This window comes from Anopheles merus, chromosome 2L (assembly GCF_017562075.2).
Source record: "Anopheles merus strain MAF chromosome 2L, AmerM5.1, whole genome shotgun sequence".
In the NCBI taxonomy this organism is placed as follows: Eukaryota; Metazoa; Arthropoda; class Insecta; order Diptera; family Culicidae; genus Anopheles; species Anopheles merus.
Genome location: NC_054083.1, coordinates 16,520,146 through 16,543,342, shown reverse-complemented (window position 1 = coordinate 16,543,342; position 23,197 = coordinate 16,520,146).

Sequence of the window (23,197 nt, the reverse complement as noted above, 5' to 3'; positions counted from 1 at the left end):
CCATTCATTCTTTCTTGTTTCGGGTTATTTATGGAGTCGCGAGAAATGTCTGGTCCTGTAGTGTACAACATTTGACACCCGAAAATGGAACTGGAAAAAGAAGCATGCAACTAAAAGTGAACAAACGCCTGAGAGGCACAATGAATCTGCGATCAATGTTGATTTTCTGTTACAATTGCGACCCCAATACCTGTCCACACTGAATTTATGCGGAAGAGATATCATAAATAGTTATTAGCTTATGATATATAAGACAGCACAAATTACAACAAAAGTGCTTAACAAATGCGTAAATACGTATAAACATTTTCGCTTCTTTGGTGAGCCGTGACACTTTTTTGCTTTCGAATCATATCATTCAAATCTTGTGTGAATGAATAACTTGTGTCATTGATATGCATGCATTGCGAAAGGGATACAATGTATTGGGCTTTAGTGCTACACATAACAATGAGATAGTGAATTAAAAAAAATGTACAATAAATAAATACTTTACATTACGAGTTTCTACGCGTGTAACAGTATCGTGATTAGCTCTATTTGATTTTTTAGAACAGGATTGAATTATCTGGAACATTTAAAAAATTAGTGTGTTCTTTATCACTAAAATTATGCCACTATCATTTTGCGTTGACGCCCTGTACTAGAATAGCTAATTTGCTTAATCCTGTATCCTCCCGCTTAAAACCCTTATCCGAGCTTTTACCTTATGACCATATGTCTGTTCTGCTGATTTTCTCATATTTTACGATATCTTTTCGTCCTTATCTATAATCAATTGCGCCATCTGGACTTTCTTTTGCATATAATTCGTTGTTTTGGAAATATTGTTTGTGCTATATGCACGAGACGAATATCGTGCCTATATTAAGTTAAAATGTGTTTCTTCAATAGAAGTTTTGTGAAGTGTTGTTCTCCCATTTTAACCCATAAAAGAACAGAATTATTATGTTATAATGCATTATTGCTATTATTTGTGTGACGTGTTAATGACACCGAACCGAAAAGCATGTTTCGAATGCATCAACACATTCTCCACGCAAACGCACCTCGTGGTAATATTGCGAGATGCGTATGTAAAAAAACACACAAACAACGCGCGTCTGATCGAATTCCCACGATAGCAGTTGTCCAAATCCATGCCGCTGGTGCTTCCGTTTCATCCACGGCTGCTCACCCACTCCTCACGCCATCGGTGTTATCTCTCCCGCAAACCCGTCAAGCTTGCCGAAGTCGAAGAGGCTTAATCTCGTGTACCATAAATTATCAGCAGTCGTGCCGGACAGCTTCATTAGAAGTCACTTCTCTTTTGTACCTCGAGTGCCTTCACAACCAAACCGAGCTCCCCGCATATCCCACTAGACCAGGCAAAACGAATGCCTCGCTCCTCCCCGGCACGATCCGATCGACGCACCGGTCGGGGAATTATACTCGCGCTGCCAATAATAAATTATGGTCCCCGTACACTCTCCATCTAACCTCATTAATATCAAATTGAAGCATTAATCTACAATTAAATTAGTGCTGGATAATGACAAACTGCGTCAGCCACACAAAACAGATGCACCGCCGTTTGCTGCTGCTGATGCATTTGCTGCATGCTGATGACTCTGGCGGTTGGTTGTGGCCTTTGCTGTTTGCCGCGCCATGCTGCAACGTCGGTCTACTCCGGCAACTATGAAAATCCAATCACGTAAACAAGAGAATCCTAAAAATGAGGAAAAAACAACTAACCCCCTTGTCGAAACGGTACACCGTTCTGCAGGCGTATAATTTTCCCTCCACCTTTCCCTCCCCCTGGGCTGTTGTTATGTTTTTCACCAACTAACCGCAACATCACGCGCTACAACCGGGTAGAAACATCCCGGCCACCGTGCATTTAACGGTGCATTTCGAAGTACATTTTATTCATTCGTAACATAGCCAAACCCACGGTCTATGGTGAACCGATGAAGAGGACTGCTTAGTTGACTGAGATGGTTGCGGTTACAATTATGAGGATAGGCATGGTTAGCACAATCTCAAAGCAGCAAGTGCATTGAGTGATGTATGCTTTTATGCACAAATGTATCATGAATGGTAGTCTGATAGAAAGTGAATGAAATGTTCTTGGACAAATAAATAATAATACGAGCCACCTAAAATCACTACCATCCTTTTTCTCTGAATTTCTGTTCGTCCTTCAGAAAATATTTTTCAACAGTTGAATAAATTCATTGAATTAAATATGAACAGTAATTTGCCAACTTTATAATATAACTAAACTATCATGTAGGCAGTCATCGCACGGTAATCTATATTCATATATAAACCTTACAAAGTCATTGTTACACTAAGTCATTCAAAAGAATAGTTCGTTAAGTAATTTATTTATTTTTTTTTTTTGAAAAGTTAAACGTGGTACATTAGCATGGAAATTTCTTGATTGGCCTACTTTTGACCTTGAAACTGCATCAAGAAGACAAGCAACGCGTGTTTTAAATAAATCATAATTTCTCTTCTATTCCATCATTTATTTCATAAATGCTAACCATTTTTGTCATTTTATTATTTATCATTAAATTATTACAGAATTCTCAATATTTTATTTTATTTTAATATTTTTAAATTTTATTATTTAACACCAGAAAGGGCAGCTATAGAATGAAGATTCCGTACTTCATTAGCCGTGATCAACCTATTTGCCTGAACCCATTTGTCCAGATACAGATCATACTTGACAGGAGCCACAGTATTTACATGTACATCACAAAATCATTTAAGAAAAGCTATGCTCTTCTAAAAACGCATTCAAAAAACAAAAACATTTGCTAATTCAATACGAAATCCAGACCAGCAAGTGCGTCTGATCTTTGAAACGCCGAAAGAATATTATCACTAGTGTATTGAATGAGGAAGTAATTTAATATATTTTACGATATATCAATCATGAAACATTTCTTTGGAAATAGTATCTAAATATTTAAAACATTTTTTGATATTGTGTTCCAGCTAGATTTGAAAATAAGCGTTAGCTATTTGAACATGGCCTTCAAGAAACCGCATAAACCAAACTATAGAAAGGCTTGTTCAAAATCCAAACAAATAAAAAAATGTAAGTTTGAATTACTAAGTCAACAGTACACGTTTTGCATGCAATAAAATATCAAACAGCATGCTTGATTTAACCACAATAGGACTAAACACACTAATCATGAATGTGACGAACATCAAATGAATCACTGACCCACAATTCTCAACAGCTCACTCGGTTAACGATTAATTTTTCAAATAACTGTAGCTTTATCTTCTCAAAAATAGTTCCTGCCGCTAATCCCTCTTAAGGAATTGAGAAATCCCTTTAAAACTCCTTCAAATTCAACCGCACATGATTGAGCAAATGTGAATTGGGTGTAATGAATACCCTATAAAAAACATGCGCGCAGCGATGTCTCTACACTCCAACGGCACGGATCGGAGGAAATCACACGCAGGCAGAAGCAAGCACCCACTTCTTCGCAACCGTTAACCGCAATCGAAAACGAAGCTCGTTTATTATAACTGCTGACGCGGCACTCACACCCTCAGGTTCCGGGTATCGTACCGCATCATTTATCGCACTCAGTTCATTGATCCCTGCATTTTTCATCCTGCATTCAATGGAAAATCAGTGCCTGGGGAGGGCGTTTAGGCGTTTCGGAAAATGGTTCTTGCGCCGGGTGAGGCGGCGATAGGATTTTCTATATCAGCAGCAATCCATTCCTTCCGGTGTGTGCACAATTTTCACTCTAGCGTAAGTACTACCAGCGGGCACCCGATGGGCACGACTTTTCAGTAATACTCGAGGGTCGTTGCTTTCCTGCCGCTTGTTGAATATTTTAATCCTTGACTTCACAGCACACTGTATGACGATGCGATACAAACGGGTTGGAAGGGGAAAGTGCGGGACAAATCCTGTGCACGACCGTTGTCACACTACAAGAGGGAATTTCTTGCAGTACCGTCAAATTCTGAAGAAGCAGACTCGCGTCTTCTCGACATACACAATCTGCCGCCAGATGTAGGAAAAGACGGTTTGAGTCTTGCATTCATAAAGACCTGGTGCTATTCATCGGGGACGGTTTGATGCAATGGAGGACAGCTATACTTATTTATGTTTTAGGATTTCTTGCCGCCCATTTATGCTGACTGCTCAATATTGAATAAGCTATCGGCAAAATTGCCTTTTTACTTATACGTTTTATTAATTACGTTACTTTTACGTTTCATTTAACAGGCGTGTGTAACTCGCACTCGCACCTCAGAAATACTATGCAAAATGCATATTATTGTAAAAAAAAGACAAATATGCAAAAGCTAGAGCCGGACTCTAATTGCCCCATTTGCACTTTCAACAACTTAGCAGATAAAAATACTATTTTTTTTTTGTAGGGAACGGCTTGGGAAATAATACTTTTTGGTATTCACAAAAACTCTAAAATCGCTCCCTCTATCTCTAAAAGAAGTGTTTATTGTGACGAGAAGCAAGCCCAAATTTGAATTATTCCACTCCATTGTATACGAGTTTCATCACAACCACTCTTCACATCCGTACACCATATAATCCTGTTCAATTCAAGCTACGTCACCTCGTACTCAACAACAACAAGGTTCTAGTTTCTCCAAAAAAAAACAAACCCGTGGGACACACCTATTTCTGTTCTATATCTGTCCCCTTCCTCTATCAAGGTCCATATTGTCAACTTCCTTTCAGCAATCGAACGGTCCTGCTGCGTGTTAAAAATCGACACCAGTCAGTCCTCCCAAAAGGCGAATGTGCCGTGTCGAGTGCCGTAGGAAATACAACCGACCAACACGTCGGTTGACAAGAGCTGACGAAAGGTAGTTCAACTTGACTTCGCTACCCCAAGCGAATATAGACTTTTCTTTTGCGCTTCACTTTCTATTCATTTCCTCATCCTGTTGCAAACACCAGGGGGTAAGGAATAGAGAGAGGAGGGAAAAAGTTTTTCCACGCTCGCAAAACCTGACCAGGGGAAAAGGACCAGAAGGACCTGAAGGAGCTACTCGACGTCTAGGTGTTAAATTATGCACGACCATTACCCGCCATGCATGAATGGGCAGAGATTTTGCAGCAGCACTTTTCCCATTCTTTCCGCCTTGAGATGGTCGGAATGATGTTTGCAACAAAGCGGAAGCGTAAGAGAGGGGAAAACCCATCACCTAAAACGCGAATCTCTGCACACAATAGCTGCCGTGTGTTTGAGTGTCGCGCTAGACAGGTTGGTAATTTTGTCGGCTGAGTTGACGAGCGAATGAGTGGAACAAGGTATGGCTTCAAGTAAAAAACATTTATTTTTCAGCATACTTCTACTTTTACCCGATAGGTTGATAAAGAGAAAACAAAAATGCTTATTTTACCTTTCTATGCGCCTGGTTCGCCAAGAAAATTTCATTGTCAACAGTGTCATAGCTCGAAAGAATCCCTATTCTGTATTTATGACAGTTTCAAATTCTGCTTCAACCTTAAAAAATGACTTTTTTATGAAAATTGAATTGCGTACAACACTAATTGTAACATTTTTTTTTATTAAAATTCTTTTTTCCAGTAGTTTTATTAAAAAATGATAGGAAAAATAGTTTGATTGCTTCGCATTTGAACGAAATTATCAGAGAACTAAACATGCGGAAAATGACAAATAAATTTAATGATGTTTCAATTATGTACCACTGACTTAGCATGAATTGCAAAATTATGTAAGAGAAAAGTTTCGACCGGTATTTCAGTTCTTTCCAATTCACAATTAATTGTATTTTAATTAACGTGCATTGATGGCTTTATGTATATCGCACAATTATGTCTATTTTAGATTATGGAACCTATGAAACCTTTGTTTGAACACTTTTTTTTTAAACATGTATGCTACATAATAGAACAAAGAGGAAACTCTATTCTTTATACCACTTCAACTATCTCCGTTGTAGTCTTAATGTTATCCAGTGCTTCATTTCGATTCAGTTGTAGTACAGCACCAGCCTCTCGTGAAACCCTTTCGCAGAATCACAAATTGGGGCAACATTTTATTTTTGCGTTTCAAAATCACTACAAACAATCGAATAGAAACCCGGATAACTTTCCAGCCATCCTTTCCCTTGCACCCAAACGAAACCATTCACAATCCCATCGTTGAAAGAATGCACACTGAAAACTATTTCACGTTTTACCATTTCAACACTCCAAGCCGTGCTTTTACCACTCAAATCAAAGCCATCGTAACAGAAATACTTCGCCTGGATTAAAGCAAGCAGTACCGGTAAAGCTCCGATCCATCTCGGATGCTACCTGATAACATCCCAAATCAAACACCATTCGGATCAGCAAAAAGAAACACTAAGCTCTCCATTTCCGTTCGTGTTCGATGGCCACGCAAACCCACAATGCCAACCTGCCGTCTTTCCTCGCAATGTTCCCAACGGTTCGAGCTGAGAAAAACCTTTATTCCATCAATCAGTTCTCGAACACTCCAAATCAAATCCTGCCCAGGACGCCCAACGCCTTCACCCCTCAACGAACGTTCGATTGAAACGCGTTCGCTCGATCATACGCCTCATCGACAGGGTGCAATCTTCACTTCATCGACTAAGCCAGCTAGCTTAAGAGCCTCTCGTGATCAACATCAGTTTCGCCAAGTTAAACAATCGTATCGAAGCCTCATCGCCTACCTCTACACCCGCAGCAATGTGTGTTGTCACCGGGGATAGTAGAGGCAACTGCCCGGTCCGGTATGGCAAGGAGGCTTTTCCTGGGGACACTATAATCCCACATCGAACTTGCTGATAAGGTAACTTTTTTCACTCCCCCCTTTCGGTTCTTGCCTGCGTACAAACCAAATCTCTGTTAGTGTGCTATCTCAGTCAGCCGCTCCCGATCCGTGTCTTCGGGCCAGAGGAACACAAACATTAATTCCGATGATGTGCCGCAGTAGCAGCGACACCGTTAAACATTATGCTCCGGATGCTTAGGAGATACAACTCAGCTAATCCTACCTTCGTTTCCGGTAGTTTCTAGTGAGCGGGCTATCGTTGGCAATCAAATCATTCTCCGCCAACTCTCGGTATTGAACCAGTGTGACCGATTGAACAAGCATTAGGTACGATAATGAATGTTTCCCAGACCCTCCATACATATTGCATTCCTTCTCTTTATTCGAACCCTTTTCCGCCGTGCCAATACAAAAATGAAATCTTGATTTCTCCTTTCCTACATTAAGAAACGATGCATGACCAGTACATTATCTACAAGTCTATATCTGTAAAGGGGGTTTGGTTCTCCGTGAAACACTGTCACATCATACCACTATTTTGCAATCCCTTAAGTCCAGGATTGGTTTCGTACTGACTTTACGAACGGACGAAATACAAAAGCTGGAACGTAAATATTATCCACAGCAAACTATAAAACATTAATCCGCCCCAAAATGTCTATCCATTCATCTTGGTGGAAGGGTTGATAGACTAGATTACATTCTCTGGACCTCTAAAACGACATCCTCTCTCTAGCAGTATCCTTTTGTGTAATCTCGCTCATTGCGTAGAATATGTGCACAAGCCGCCATTCCAACACTATTCACTGACTCTCTACAAACTCGTTTGTTTACTATCACCTTGACTAAAAAGAACCACCACTATATTTGATGAGTTGAAGGGTGAAACAGTTTCAACAGCTACTACTAGCAATTGTTGAACATATGACCATTTTTATTTTCAAATATGTTATCGAATCTAGAAAAAATAAAAAAACAATTCTTCACGCTTCTTTAGTCTTCATTATGGCAAATAAGGGAACCATGTGAAGTATTTAAAGCAATGTTATTTTCAAAAAAATAATATTGTTACAGGATTTTCATACCATTTTCTTAGACATTTTCATTTTACAATAATATTTGTTTGTAGTATAACCGCATTTGTTTCACACTTTGAAATAAGTTTTTTTGTTTTATGTGTAAATTTAATTTGTTGGTCAAAAGTACTTGAATGTTCTTTTTTTTGTTAAAAATGCTTGTAATTAATGGAAAAATTAACAGAAATTTGCACAATAATTACATGAGCATAACTAACTTAAATGATGCAAAACTTATAACAAATAAACCATCAAAGTCCATTTTATTAAACAAGCATCAAATACTTTGAAATGTTTTATTCACAATAAAAAAATGTATTCACCACCGTTCAATGTAATGCAGCACTCATGATTGCATACCTTTAGGCGCTCATCAAAACCGGTCGAGTAAAGATTCATCTAATAATTTTTTTCCTTATTATTGATTTCAAAATGTACCAAAACTACTAAAATTCTTATGTTTTAATATAACTCGTGATACACATACTAAATTCTACATATGATACACAAACGGTATCAATCTCAAAAGCAAAATAAAAAATCCGAACAACGAACTATAGCGCTCTATGTCCTTTCCAAAAGTGCATTTAATGACGATGTTAATATTTTTATCTCAGTCTATTCCTGGAACATTATCCCAAGCAATAAAACATGACAGGCGCTGGGAAGCAGCTTATCTTCAAACTCTAACTATAATGGCGAGTGTGGTCGATGGCTAGTTTTGGACGGGAGAATACCCACAAAACACCCAGACATACTCGAATGCACCTCTACAGCACCATTGACTTCGGAAGGTTTTCCCCCCTGAACGAAGAAAGATGATGTCAACGCTCTGTACAGTTTCCTTCGGTGTTGATTCCCGATTGCTGTTGAAGCCACACGCTTGCCAATGGAGTGCCCGGGTGTGTCAAAACTCGTTCGGATCAGCACGACCCAACGCCGTTTGGACGAGTGGCTTCTGCCAATCGAACTACACCCGTTTTATTGCTACGGACGAGCGCCTGTTTGCTCTAAATGCTGCTCATTTCTCTTCTCACACATCGTTCCCTACTGGTTCACGCACGCAGCACAGGGAATTGGAAAACTGTTCGAGGAGCACCATGGATCAATGGTCCGTTGTTGTGATACCGCATCGTGTAATAACCTACCACGAAACGGGGGAACGCTTCGATACGGATCCAGTGCTGCACTCCACCGACACTCTCACACGTTGACCACGAACGATTGTTTATCTTAATGTCAGTCGATTTATTTAATAAAACTCGGTACTTTGGTCTCCCCGAAAAAAAAAGCTTAACTACCCTTCCTGCGCAAACAAGGGCCAGAATGGCAGGACCAAGGCAGTATAAGTTACAAGTCGGGAAAAATTACTGTCTGTTCGGGTAGTGGGATCCCAAGATACGTTGATGGGTTGCCAACCGATCCCGTGCCTCGTCAACCGACTCCAACTTCCATCATCCATCAATGAGCAACGTACGGACTGACGGTGGTCATCAAAGTTCACACTTTCCGATAGCAGATATATCCTTACACCATGCGAAGCTGCTGTACAACCGGTTTCCCCCCCCCCTCCCCCTCAGCCCGTCCAATGTTCCCGTCAGCAGTTTGAATGGTTTTCGGATCGAGTGTTTCTGATAAAACACTACTTTATGGTGTAGTAGACTCGGTTGAGATCGAGCACCAGTCGTTTCACCTTGAACGGACGCAGTACTACTCCTGCCACCTCCATTCGATGGTCCCGTTTTATGAAACCGAATCCTGACAAAGCTGATAAGTGCCATGAATCGCACATACAAGCCCCATTCACGAGCGAAAAGTCTTGACGGACTGTAGTGTGAGTAAGTAGACTAACTGGCCAAAAAAAAAGTGCAGAATCGAGATCGACAAAAGGCAGCAAGCTCGTTCCGTGCCCACAGACGACCCAGTCTTAGTCAAAGATAGATCGACAGTTTTGACATCGGTTTCAACCGGAGCAGTTTCGGACACATTTTATACGACCCATCATTACGATCGACGAATATCAAACTCAGCAATGGATTAAATTTTGCGCTGCCCATTCTACGCCCCACACGAATTCCACAGGGACTTCCCGTCCGGTTCGATGGGGTGCAGCTGGAATGGCGTATGAGGAACCCGGTATCCAATCGTTTGGCCCAGTAAATTCTACACTAAAGTGAAAAAGGAAAAAAACAGAGAAATGCCACAGTTTCATGTACTCATCGCTAACGGTGAACATGGAACGAGAACTACCGTACCTTACCACTGTGCATCATGGCTTATTTTATTTCTCGAAGCGTTATCAAAAAGAGATACAACTCCTACCATGCGTTGGCGTTGGCGACCAACCCCAATTGAGTGGGACCGACATTTTCCATTCCGAACAGGAAGCGTCATAAAACTGTCCGGCGTTAACGCCACTGGGCCAGTCAGTTTTGCAAACCCGAGCAGTTTCCAGGAGAATTCCTGTGGATGGTTCTCAAGTGTGGGAGGGTTGAAGACAAAAATACCAAACAATGCATACAGAATGACAGATATCTCATCCGCCTGTCATAGTACAAAACGAGGGTTATTTTTAATGCATCTCTCCAAAATCGAAATATGTGCCGAATGGTATAACGATTCAAACACACCATACACACCGAAACATCGCTGTGGTGCAAATTGTGGGGTACATTTTTATTGATGTTATTAATAAACCACGATATACTGATGCGTTATTTACCAAGCTTGACAGTATAATAGCAGATAAAAATCCTAAACAATTTAAAATTCTATGTTGAGACCGTTACTCCTGGATGATTTTTTTATTGTCTTCATTTAATATTGAAACATTAAATATAAATATAAACATTAAAAATGATTGGAACATTTTCTTTTTGGCATAAGGCATAGTCAGTCCCGGATAGTCAGTCCTTGCTACGGACGGTCCATTCTAGATCTGAACCCATGATGAGCATGTTATTGAGTCGTACGAGTGGACAACTGTGCCACGGGACTTCTACAACTGTACTTCAACTCTATCATCTTCGCTCGCTGCAATTTTTTTTCTGTTCTGTGTTGTTATAGAGTTTTCAATGTTTTATTTTTATTGCTAGGATTTCTCGATGTTTCTAAAAGGTTTCTTGAATTTGTGTCATGATGTTTAGCTTTTTCAACTACGTTTCACGATTTTCTTACATGCTTACAGACCTTATAGATATGTTAATAAGTAATGTTTATTCTTAACAAACAGAAAGATTAAAATGAAACATCTAAACTAAACATAACTACTGGAGTATTTTTGACCACATTTTTTTGTTCTCTTCTTCTTCTTCTCCTGGCACAACAATGGCTGCCGGTCAAGGCCTGCCTGTACCCACTAGTGAAGTGGGCTTGGCTTCCAGTGACTTTTTGTTACCGTATCAGGATAGTCAGTCCTACGTATGGGGCCACGGTCTATTCGGGGTTTGAACCAATGGCGGGTTTTTTGTTAAGTCGTTCGAGTTGACGACTGTACTACCAAACCGGTCCTTTTTTTTATTCTCTTACCAAACGATGATTCAATCACACGTTTGAATCAGCCTTGTTAGGTAAGTATAGATAATGGAAAGTCTACTTGAAATTTTAGTTAGAATTACATCTTAATATTCTTTTTTCTAATGACCTATGCTTTAAATCTATTATAACCACTCACGAGTTTGATGATCTCTTTATTTTAAATCGTAGGCTATTCAATTTTTTTAGATCGTAGGCTATACAACGTGATACGCATTCTCGACATAGGCTTTTTTGCAAGGTTCATCACATGCTATTATTACACACCATGAATAGTAAAATCGTCAATTTGTCGTTCAGATGAACTGATGAATATGTTTATACCTTGTAGGTTACGAATAGATTTTCCAAATAGTAATATTGTAATTATTAAGCAAAACTGCATAAAACTAAACGGTTTCCGGAGGAGAGATATGGACCTCCGATGGACATATTGGATGGTAAAATCAACAATTCCACTTCAAATAGTAGTCTGCTTTTTTCCTGATACCATATACAATCTTTTCTCGATACCTTTTATCACGTATCAACGAGCGTCAAAGTATATGATAGTACGCTACTCAAAAATCTAAATTACACTATATAAATCTGGCTACAAAATGTCCCTACATTGAACTAATGAAAATATGAGCACTACTAATTCAAAAATATTTTATGTATTTTTTGTTTACAATTAGAATGATAAAAACAATATAACTACTAACGATATACATGTGCACTTAATATAGCTTTAAGCAGAAACGGGTTTTCCCAACCTCATTCCATCTACCGGCTACTAGACATCTCCCGTTCCAACTCTTCACAATATTCCAATTAGCTCTCATCGACCGGACCATCTCCCTCTAACCATTGCAAACCGCAACCTCCCCGACCCACCCAACGACCTGAAAGGCATTCCAGTTAAAAGGGGCTATGAATATGAATATGGGAAATGTTTATTTTGATGATGGAAAATTGAAACGAATACCGAATCCATCCTGTTTCGGTTCCGAAGGTTTACCGTTTGTTGGCCGACGGTGCCAAAACATCCCGAGGGAATGCGTCCATTCGTAGCGCAATATACACAGACACCTACACCCTGCCATCCAGAAACACTCATCCCTGCCCCTTATCCTGTGCCATTCTGCATGGGATAGGGAATGGAGTCGGTAAGGAAGATTTGTCTGTTTTCTAAATTATATCCCCAGGATAGGCCAAGGCTCAGGCAGGGATAATTCCCGACCGGTTCCCGTACCGTGCCCACGTTACACACGGCACGTTTGAAGTGTAACGTCTTCGGAAAGTGAATTAAACTATTCAAGACATCATAACTTATTCATGGTTCCCGATACCCGAGACCAGCAACCCTTTCTCCGCTGGCGAGTGGCGTTTGATGTTACGAAATTAGTTCGTTCGATGTTCAATACGAGCTTAATACGAGACGAGGTACGGATGTGGTCAGAAAACGCTTCCCCAAAACGTTTCTGCCATTCTGGAACGGCCCAACAGAAGCTATCAAAGGAATCGCCCCTCTGTTCAGGCCGACCATCGGCTTTCCGGATAGGATTCGCGTAAAATGATCCCTGCACGGTTACGCTGTAATAAATTTAGCTTATTGAAACCTTCCCCCTCGTACTGGCGAAGGTAATGCCAGTGAGGTTATTACACGGTTATGAATGGTTACTGTGACCGCTCTTTGAACCATATTTAGTAAATATTTGACAATACATTCAATGGGATAATTTGATTTCGAACGTGTTTATTATGTACGCGTACAGGCAGGCGTTTATTTTTCTTAAAGCCATTGACCCTTTTGCCATCCATACGGCTCGTTAATTTCGACACACCATTAGCCCTGTAAGCTTCAGAATTAACCATATTATCCATTCATCTCACCCGGTGTAGCTGATAATAATCCCAAACTCTGTTAGGTAGCACCAGATGGACCAATCCCACCTGCCCTGACCACCCTCTCGCATGTAAACTACACTTTGTTTTAGTTGCTAACCATCTTTCTTCAATTTTACAACGAACTGTCCCATCGTTTCCATATCTGGCTCCCCTTTCCCTCCGCCCAAACCGTTTTGATCGTCTTGATCACATATACTCTTGACCCTTTTCCTCGGAATTGTGCGGCAGAACCCAGGAAAGTGCAAAATAAATGTGTTTTTGCTTGGGCTGGATGTACGCCGCATGTACGTGACGAACTCGTCCCACACCAACGCCCTCTGCCCTATCAAATGCATGTTTATCTGTTTCTCGACCGAGGAAACCCTTTCGATGTTTTCTCGGTTTTCGCATTTTTCCTGTATTTATTTCAAATAAAATACAACCACATTTCCTGTCACTAAACCCAACCCCATCTTCCAGGCCACTCGTGCTGGTTTCCGGGTTTGTCTAAAATAATCCGGAATCTTTCTCGTCATTTCCCGGAAGTTGGCCCATTTCGCTCCCCTCGGGGGTAAAAGGACAGCCCAGCCCACTGGAATCTTCTTTAAACAACCTCCCCCTATCCCGGCCGGTAACGATGGGCGAAGAATCGGGGAGCCGTATAAAGGGAGCATGAGCTCGTACGACTCGTACACATTGGCCACTGGACATTTGAAGTTTGAAGGATATGAGCGTACGAGGATGGGCATGACACGGTGACACGCAAGAGGTAGTAAGTTACATGGTTTAAACTGCTTTTGCTGGAAGCTACCCTTAGGAACGGGAACGACCGAATGGCAGCGGTCCGTTCACTTTCTTCATCGTATTTTCATCCGACCCGGAACCGGGAACCAAATGCCTCTTCCCTTCCCGAAGCTGACCAAAATGTTTGGTGACATTTCACTTTTCATTGTTGTTTATCGCTTCTGTGGGCCCGGGTGTCGGGTGCAAGAACTTTCCCTTCAGTTGAGCAGCAGATTGCCAGTGACCAAAGTTGACGACCGCCTCTTGGCACTGGCATCGGGACTGGCCGTGGGATATAAATTTAAGAATTATTGAAAGTAATTTCTGCTGACCCTTCTTATGACGGATATTGGGAGCCGCTGATGCGTGCGACAGCCTGGCCGTCTCGGTCACTTGATCCTTTTTTCGGTTACACTTTAGCAGCAGGCGGAGGATGTGGAAATGAACGAAAAAAGAAGAGTGGTAGTGCGGTGGACAGAAGGGGGCTTTTTACACCACTTTCCAGTCGACTGACGCTGGCAGGCCACCGACCCAACGACAAACCCCGACCGATATGGATGCTCAGCTCCAGAAAAAGTCATTCCCCGCCACATTTGCTGTAAAAGCAGTGGCTGACGAACGTAAAACCTCAAACCTCAGCACCCGAACCGAAAATCGCACGTGGTTTTTAATGCGGGGAGGGTAGGGCGGGAAGAATATTCTTTGACACAATTTCGCAGGACACATTTTCCTCCTGGAAACACCATACTCAGCTTTAGCCATCGTGGAAAGGGCGAACAGAGTGTCGGTGATTAAGTGAAAACAACTTCCTCAAAGTTCACAAACCTAGCATGGTTCGGCTGTCGGCAGAAGGTAGGCTGCTGCTGCTGCTGCTTCAACTTTCATAAACATCTGCCTGTGCTATTGTTGCACAACACTGAATCCAACATCTGATCCAATTAGGACGGGAGCGCTGGAAATCACGAAGGGCAGGGGCCAATTTACCATTACATCCAGGGTGTGCTGCTCAGGGCCGCAGGGTGTGATGGAAGCCCATGGCTCGTCCATAATTTAATTTCAACTTCCAATTTGTAATCAATTTAACGATATCACTGTCCGGTGCTGTTCCGCTTTTTCCCTGTCCCGTTTTTGTGGCCGCAATTAGATCGATTGCCCTCGTGAGGCAGCACACGTACCGTGTCGGGTCGCTCCCGGGTGACAGTCACATAGCAACCGGGCCGGATGGCAATACCGCATATACACCTCCGCACGTACATGCAACCTGATCCTGCAACAGCAACAAACACGCACCACAAACAATGGAAGGTCTGGAGATGTCGAGTCGTAAAAAAATAAATTATAAATTTCCTAATCTATTTGACCTGGGATGCTGTGGATGCTGGGCCAAACACGGGCAAACCGGGAAAGTAGTCCCCATTCCACCCGCAGGCCATGTGGAATGCAAAATGTGTCCTATTTTTCTTCGCATTGCCGTTGCTAACGTCATCCTGATTTCTTTGCAGTATGAGTTGTGCGTGTGAGTGTATGTTTGTGTGTGTGTGTGTGTGTGTGTGTGTGTGTGTGTGTGTGTGTGTGTGTGTGTACGATGGTTTCCCAAAGCCATCCATCGTGTACATTAATGATCGGGTACTGAACCGGAGACAAATCGCTACGGCATCACCCGCAGGCATGGCAAATAATGATGCCAATAAAAGCGGCCAGAAAAACAATAAAAAATCCACCCGATACCGCACATTACCGTGGCACCGGGGCACAGCCACAGTGGTCTGAAATTTGAGCAGGACACGACACCTTTCAGCCGACCGCTGCTCGGTAACGAATGGTGGCTCCTTAATCTCCTCGATGCGCCCAATATTCTCCCCACCGCCTGAGCAAAACCGTGTCGATGGAGCTTGGCTCCCGCTATCGGCACCGTCGGCCCTATCCGTCAATAGAGGTTTCCATCAATCACAGATAATACTCGCGCCACGCCTCCCTTTCTGATGAGTCCCATTTCCCATTTTCGCTGCTTCCCGCTGCGTAGAAAACAAACATAATTTAGATATGATAATAGTTAATTATGCCTATAAAATTACGCTATCTTAAATGGTTTCCCCTGCACTACTTGTGTGAGCGGTATGACTCGTGCTGCCAATCTATTTTCCGGCTCGGGAAGGTTAGCATTTCTGTATGTGTGTGTGTGTGTGTGTGTTTTGTTTCGGGTGATAGGCGCGCGAGGATAAACATAATCTCTTTATGACTTTCCCATCTTCTGAACTAAGCGCAAGAAGTAATGCCGATATCGTAAGAGGAAACTATTAATGGGCCACTATCGACCGAATGAGATCGAGAGATTCAGTTATAATCACAGATTTGTTTTTATTTATTGCTACAGACATTACACGGGATTCAACACTATAACTTTAAGTCTTATTTACTTTGATTACATTCCATTGCCTTAGTTGAGTTGTAGTATTCATTCGAGTGTACTTTTGTACATAATTTTATGTTTGATAGATTATTTTATCAATTTGATAAAATCCGAAACTTTAAGGCCTTGCTTTAAAATGGGCTATTTGTTATTTCGAAAAGGAATTATTTTCACTTTCTGACGTATAATGTTTTAAACATTTTTTATCATACAGTGCATACTAAGCAGTTCTTCACCTACCTAACCTAGTGGCCACACCCATCCATCGGCCACTACACCCAAAGTCGTACATTTTAGGCGCCCATTTCGAAGTCATCACTGGTACTTGTGCCTGTGTGTGCCCTTTTAATTGTTTCTTATTTATTATTATTGCAGTTGGAATTAATTGAACCAAGTTCAGCCCCTGTTGCAAGCCGGATGTGATTGTTTTCTTACTTCAGTGTTTACTTTTTTCCGTCTCCTGCTTACTCTCTTTCCGTTCTTGGCATTGTTTTGCGCTGATCCTTAAACGATACGACCCGAAGGTAGCGCACCGCCTTCTGATAAAAGTGCTGCACCACTTCCCGGATGATACAGGAATTGTTTGCTTGATATACGGGTGAGCTAATTTATGACCGACCACCACACGGGATAACGACACTGGTGGGCGGGACACTAGCTACTCGTAAAAGAAATTGGCTTCTGGACGTTCCTAGAAAAGCACCCGTCCACATCCTCAGTTCGCATCATTAACGAAAGAATCGTCTGGAAGCATTTCGCCCCGAAGCTTACGAGTGTAAGCAAATTTTAATAGAACGTTTCTGTTACCGATTGTACTCTTGGGCTGCAGCACTATTATAGCACACCCGCTCAAGCTGACTACAACGGTTCCGTGAAAAGATGGATAAGTAAGCTTGAATACTCACGGCTCATCCTTTGCCGCTGAAGTGATCTTTGCTGAGCAATCCTTCCCGTTTTAAGGGCCGTTGAACCTTTGCCTTGGAACAAATAGCAACGCGCTCATATAGTCCTTCCCTCGTACGTTCCTCGAAATCCGGCGAATCTGTTCTGTAAACCATAAAAATTTACGATCCAATCAAAATCCCCATTAATCTTACCGAAAGTTTTACCTCATCTTTGGCAGAAGCTCTTCACGGCTACGCTGAAGTGTGGCCAACCGTCGATGTCGAAGTGTGCGGGTGTACTTTGCCCTTGGTCTGCTTTGGTCGTAGATGCTGCACAAAGAATTAGGCAGAGGGATTAGTAGCATAATTAAGAATGGTCTCAAGTTTGTTTGCCAGTAATTATTCTTCATATAATACTCGAAACGATCATAAAAATGCACCCAGCGCCATAAACCATTAGCCCGCGGCAGACAGCGGTCAGCGTGTACTGACTGGTTGGTGGCTAATTGATCCAGAGTTTCAGTGCTTGCAGACGTTGAACGTTGCTTGGATACAAGATGATAAAACCCAATCCTCTACGTAGTCAGGCCAGAGTATATTATTATTAAATAATTGTAGCAATAGTTAGTCTACAAATAATTCTTTTTTAACAATTTGTATGTCTCGTCGTAAGCCGGTCTCATGGTACAGTCGTCAACTCGTACGACTTAACAACATGCCCGTCATGGCTTCAAGCCCCAAATAGACCGTGCCGCCATACGTAGGACTGACTATCCTGCTATGGGGGGAAATCAATAAGTCACTGAAAGCCAACCCCACAAGTGTGTTGGCAGGCCTTGACCGGCATCGGTTGTTGAGCCAAAGAAGAAGAAGAAGATGTCTCGTCGTAGAAAGGGCATTTCAAATAAAGTTCATCATATACTTTGCTGTAATCATGACCTTTGACTTTTGTGCACACCAAACTCATGGTTTTAAGTCAAGTAAATACAACGCCAATTTCCAATTTACCATTTTTTCTAGTCAATTATCAACTTTTTTATGCTTGGTTTCTTGAAAATGGACAATGCTGAGTTTTTCTGTAATTGAAATTTTGCTCCACTGATATTGAGGGATCCAAAGGTATAGCTGCTAATATTTTGTCTTGAAGCGCCATTCATCAATTACGTTTGTTGGTCTTACCATTTTGTTATCAAAACATATTAGTAGTTAGCTTTTGGTTAAAAGATGGTCTTTAGACTACACCACATGGTGTTTTTTACAAAGGAAATCCTTAAGAACCTATCGTCGGGTCAAACATCGTGTCTACATTTTTTTATAACCTTCAACAAATCCATTCATCATAAATATTTGATGACGTAGAAAAGAAGGGAACATCAAAACAAAATGTAATTACTTCAAAGCAGTTCATGATATTTACTAAAAAAATAGTGAAGGTCGACATAGCTCGAAAAAAATATATTTATTTTTCATTATGGCAGTGATGAGATCAATCACAAAAGCCTGTAATTCTCAGGTTGAAGAAACATTATTACCTATGCTTAGATGTAATATCTTTAATACGACATTCAAATTAAATTTATATCTCGCACATTGCATAAAATTTGCGCTATCTTATTCAGTATATGTCTTTTAAGATAAAAAATACATGATGTTACTTTAACCATGCTTTGAAGAAGCAACAATATTTTGAATATTTTGAAACATTAAATTCAACACGTACTCTCTCAACTAATCGTCATCTAAACCATTTGAAAATGCGAGTAGTTACAAACTAACCTCTAACTACTTAAACTTTAACCGCCATACATTGTTGTTCAATATTTACCTCCCCAAAAAGAAAAAAAAACTTCGCCCGGTCGTTTCCAGGACGAATAAATTTTGTAACAAAATTTGCGTTACCAAACAGTAATGACCGTTTCAAAGTTAACCCTTTGGTTCGGGAACCGTACACTCCGTCACCGTCATCGCTCGCTATTGCACTCGCTCGCCACGAATGTAGGAACCAATACTAGAACTGTTATTCAAGCCACCAAAGCCGGACGCACCATATGTGTCGACTGCTCGAGTGTGTGCGAATAGTTTTCCGCCCTTCGCTCCACAGGCTGCCAGGCATACTTTGCATACTTTCGATGCAGTTTACGGTACGGAGAGATCGCAAACCGTTTAAACGGTTTTCATCCTTTCCACCACCATTAACCTAGCCACCCAGTCCAAATCCTAGCGTTGTTTTCGGTTCTGTGCGAAGCACAACGAAATCTAAAAAATATGTGCAAGCAGCAAATAAAACCCTCTCCAGGAGAGAGTTTTCGCTTCCGCGGCAGTGGCAGCAACGGTGGTTTCTGTGGTGATAAAGTTTTTCCTGCAAAATGCACCAACAGCAGCAGCTTCTTTCACTTCCGTGTGAGCTCTAGCGTACGTGTGGTTGTGGGAATGCTACGGTAGTATCGTGCCCTAACCGTACTCTAGAACCGTTCGGTCTAGGCCACTTACAAACACATCCCGTGCGCGCAGGTTGAGCGCTGTGGTTGCCCAGCCCGTGGATAGCATTGTAACATTATATTTCTATTCCAGTTTTATGATCAGAAGATAAAGTTATGTGAATACAAATTGCTTCATTAGGAAATCATTTTGGGTAGAACGCTGGCTACCGCCCTGGCACGTCTGTCTGGGCCTTCCGCACGCCGGTTTAGCTGCAACGGATACAGTTAACTCCCGAATTGATCGTGACAGAAGAAATGAACAGGTTATGAAACAAAAAGGAAGGAACAACAAAGCTGAGAAACATTTAATCCGATGCATTCCGGAAAGCATTTACTGGTACGACTCGTAACCAAAAACCAAACAGGTTGCACGACCTGCGTAACACAGAAGTATAAAAAATGCTATCCTTGATTTGCTAAACATGCTGATATTTTATTTTACACACTTGAAGAACAATTTATTTTGAAACCCGGATAAGTTTGAGAAACTGACAAACTCACACACAACAATCTGGATTCATTAATCAATTATTCGTGAAATGAAGTGTGCATAAAAATTTATAAAATTAAAATTGTAAATTCTGCTACGAACTGAAGTTAGCAAAATCTACCCATTTAATTTTGCTCGCAATAGCCGCTATAAACATTCAACAATTAGATCCATGCGTAAAAACGCCTGTGTGTATGCAATTCGCTGGATTTTTTTATACATGCTCAAGGCGTTGCAAATGAAATGATTCACCTTTTTTATTGGTAACTGATTTAAATATGCAAAATATAAAGTGTATCTTCATTGTTTTTGATAAAGTTGTCATTCTTTCGAGATGTGTGACATTAAGACTTGTTTTTGGCTTAACGTATTGTGAAAATGTCTTACTAGATGTCCAAAAAATGTGCTACAAGCATCAGAACTGCCGGTAATCAAGCACAAATTAAATATTGACTTCAACAAATCAATCATGTTTATTTTAATCACTTTAATGTGAAGTACATTGGATATTGCATGTTTTGGATATTCAACATAATGACTTGAAATATGAGTAGTGAAAGCTGATTGTTTCAAAACTAAAACGATTGATAACAAAACTTAAACAAACAACCCACTTTTTCATTTAGTCTACATTACAGTTTCACGCAAGCTTTAATGCGCTTTTAAATCTTAAGCCAGTTAGTTTTAAACATCGTACATTATCACCCCGAACGAAATTTACTAATTGCCCTTATTTTCACCGCACCCCTTCGCCAAACTGTTGCAACCTCGATCAGGTCCGATCAGGTGACAGTAATAGTCTCCGCGTGCTGACAAATCTAGCTGCTAGACAGGGCGTGTCTTGGGCAAGATAATTAAGATGACGCACGCGGTTACTTATCTGTACGCACGGTCTGGGGCCAAACCGTAACCCATCCGACCGAACCATGCTCCAACGTGGGACGGCAGGCGTACCGTTCACACGTTTCGAATATTAATTAGTGCCGTTCAATAAGACTAAAAGCATTTTCGCGTTATCTTGATTTCATGTGACATCACCAATGAAATGCAAACGAAGCATCACCCCCGCCCCTCGGAGCCTCTAGCACCTAGTCGAAGCGCAAGGTTCTTAATCCTATACTAGGAAAGCAAAACTTGAAGCTTTTCCAAATGCTGCCGGCGGGATTCTCTACTGCACATGAGTTGCCCGTTTCATTTGCATATCTCGCGAACAACTGTATCGTGCTTGCCTTTGACACTGCCGGTAACGGAAGTGACAACGTAGCTGACGGCAGATACGACGCAGCGCACGAATCGTCTATAATCGCATTGAAGCGAGCTGGTACATCGTGCTTTCCTTCCAGTGCGTCAGCTTTGATCTAAATCTTCGGCAGGCTTGCAATATGCCAATAATTAGCTTGCAGCCTCTGCATTGCAATTAGAAACTCCAAAAGCTTAAGATGCTTGTCCACTGCTGTCCAATGTCGAATTAGGCAAAGACGCGTTGGATTCGCGTGGGAAGAGGTTGCGCTACTGATCGTCTACGACGGCACGGATGTTGTCAGTCAGCATTGTTCTTACTCGCCTTAAATGAAAAACGTTTCTTCCCTGGCTCACAACAATTTCCTTTTCCCAGTCCCTTTGCTCATGCCCCCGGTGTGCGCGCGTGAGTTGTGATTCCCCTTTTGCCCAATCACCAGGAACAAGGCAGCTGTAATTAACCTAATTTCCTGGCAACCTACTCCCGTCTGTTGCCATCGTAGGGTAGGGATGTGCCACCACAGCGCCAATTGCTGCTTTGTGTATCCCGTGTTATCGTGTTTCAATAACTAAATCAGCCCGAAAAAGGTTCCAAGGCGTCCGTGGCACGATTCGTGGCAAATGTGCCCGTAAGCCCGATCCTTCTCTTGAGCGGTTCAAGCTATCATCATTAAATCGGCCTAGATTGCGTGAAGCAACATTATCGTTCGCCAGCGGGGGACGGGGTCTACTGCCGCAAAATGGGAAATTTTCCTTGCCATCGCCACAGTAAGGATAAATGCCATTTCGTGTGTGTGTGTATATATATATATGAGATACTGCAGCCATTGAAGTTTGCATAAAATGTTAGTGCTCATTTGTGTCAACAGCCAATTGCGACGCGAGCGAGGGCGTTAAATTTAGAGGGATTTTTAATCAAATAGCTTTATTGCCAGTCGTATATTCTTGACGCAACGGTTAAATTTCTAAAACCGAAATGGCGTGTAGAACCGCAGTTAAGCTCCGTAAAACAGAAAGAATCATAACATGGATTACATATATGTTTAGAGTTTTCATTTATGGGACATATATTTAAGTCACAACTATTAACTCCAATCATGTTCAATCATATAACTAACAGTAAAATATTTATTTTCTATCTTTTGAAGTGCTGCAGCTAAATGCCAGATGTTCTTATATTTATATGTTTCAATATTTTTAATTCGATAATCCTAATAACTAGATGAGATAGATAGCGTTGCAAGGATTTAAATCAAATTCATTTAACAACTAATTAAAAAACACGAATTAGAAGATTTTTCCGAGTGGCATCATGTTCTGTTGCTGTTATTTTACTTTGTAAGGGAAAATGCAAATAAAGGCCTTATAGAAATTACAAAGAAATACAGGATCATATGAACCATGTCCAGGCCATGTCACATCGACGTGCTCTATCATGAGCAGGTCACCACGAGAGAGAAAGAAAAATCTGTATTATATGCATTCTTATCTAAATCTTGTTTTCATGTGAACTAGCAGTTACTTTTTTGCATTCACTGCTAGAATAGAGATTGCATTTACTATACATACAAATTATTTTTTGTTATAAGATGACTTTTCTTCACTAAACAAACAATATTTTTATTCTTC